This window comes from Mesoplodon mirus (assembly GCF_964341445.2).
Source record: "Mesoplodon mirus genome assembly, chromosome: 7".
NCBI classification, from domain to species: Eukaryota; Metazoa; Chordata; class Mammalia; order Artiodactyla; family Ziphiidae; genus Mesoplodon; species Mesoplodon mirus.
In genome coordinates this window covers 8,630,808-8,631,995 of record NC_138983.1, presented here as the reverse complement: position 1 = coordinate 8,631,995, position 1,188 = coordinate 8,630,808, and the positions used below count along the sequence as shown (strand labels likewise).

General features: G+C 48.4%; 1 pseudogene across 1 annotated transcript; it reads left to right on the top strand.

Annotated features, from left to right (window-relative positions):
* Positions 1–217: 217 nt before the first annotated feature.
* LOC309808731 (large ribosomal subunit protein mL40-like) lies at positions 218–899 on the top strand (annotated as a pseudogene). Its single transcript has 2 exons — positions 218–223; positions 327–899. The product of its transcript is annotated as a large ribosomal subunit protein mL40-like (transcript).
* The last annotated feature ends 289 nt before the right edge of the window (positions 900–1,188 follow it).

The window sequence follows — 1,188 nt, the reverse complement described above, 5'->3', positions numbered from 1 at the left end:
AAAAGAAATGATGTACTGATACAGGTTGCAACATAGATGAACCTTGAAAACATTATGCTAAGAAGCCAGATACAAAAAGCCACATACTGTATAATGATTCTATTTATTTGAAATATTCAGAATAGGCAAATGCAGAAAATAGAGCAGGGATGGCCAGAGGCTGGGGCAAGGAGAATTGGGATTTCCTTTTGGAGTGATGAAAATATTCTGGAACTAGATGGTGGTAATGGTTTCATACATGGTGAACATACCAAATACCACTGAGTTATACACTTTAAAGTGGTTAGAAGGTCCCTTCTGGAGTGCCCCTGTGCCCCTCGAACCAGCTTCTGGGAGCTTGGCAGACACAGATGAGAGACACCACCAGAGCTTCATTGTTGTGCCTCTGGGGACTTGTTCCCAAGAGAGCAGAGCCCCTGAGGAAGAGTAGGAGAAGCAGGAGAAAGAGGAAGAGGAGGAAGAAGGAGAAGAAAAATCCAAACAAAAGGCCAAGCTGCAAAGGACCGCTTGAAAAAGAGGATGCCACGACAGGAAAAGGACAGCCACGAGCTAATTCCCCTTAAGGATTTTATCACGCCTGTGAAGTTCCCAGGGAAAGTGAGACACCGGCCTGCGGTGCAGCTCCCCTTGGAGGAGAGCAAGCAGAGAGCTCTGCTTCGGAAGAAGTGGTCGCTCTACAACATGGAGTTGGAGAAGGACGCCGTCAGGTCCGTGCTTGAGGCCCGGCATGGAGTCTGCAGGAGCTGCGGCTCACATCCCCGGAACACCATGAGGCAGCCACCGAGCGGGACCCCAGTCTGTTCCCCTTTGAGAGACAGGGGCTAGAGTACACACCGCCGATCTCCAACTACCAGCCCCCGGAAGGCAGGTACCATGACATCACCAAGGTGTACACATAGGTGGAGTTCAAGAGTTAGAGCTGCAGGCAGCTGTCCACAGAACTCACTGTCCCAGAAAGCCGGAATGACCAGGCTCAATGCTTGACTTGGGCCACCTGGACATCTCAGAACATATTGATCTATTATAGAGGGAGTCATTCTGATTGCACAGGGTGAGCAAGAAATGTCTAGTACACTGGAAGCATGGTAAGATGCATGCAGTTTTTGTTGTTTTTTTAATTGAGGTGTAGTTGATGTACCATATTGCGTGGGTTGCAGGTGTACAGTATACTGATTCACAATTTTTAGA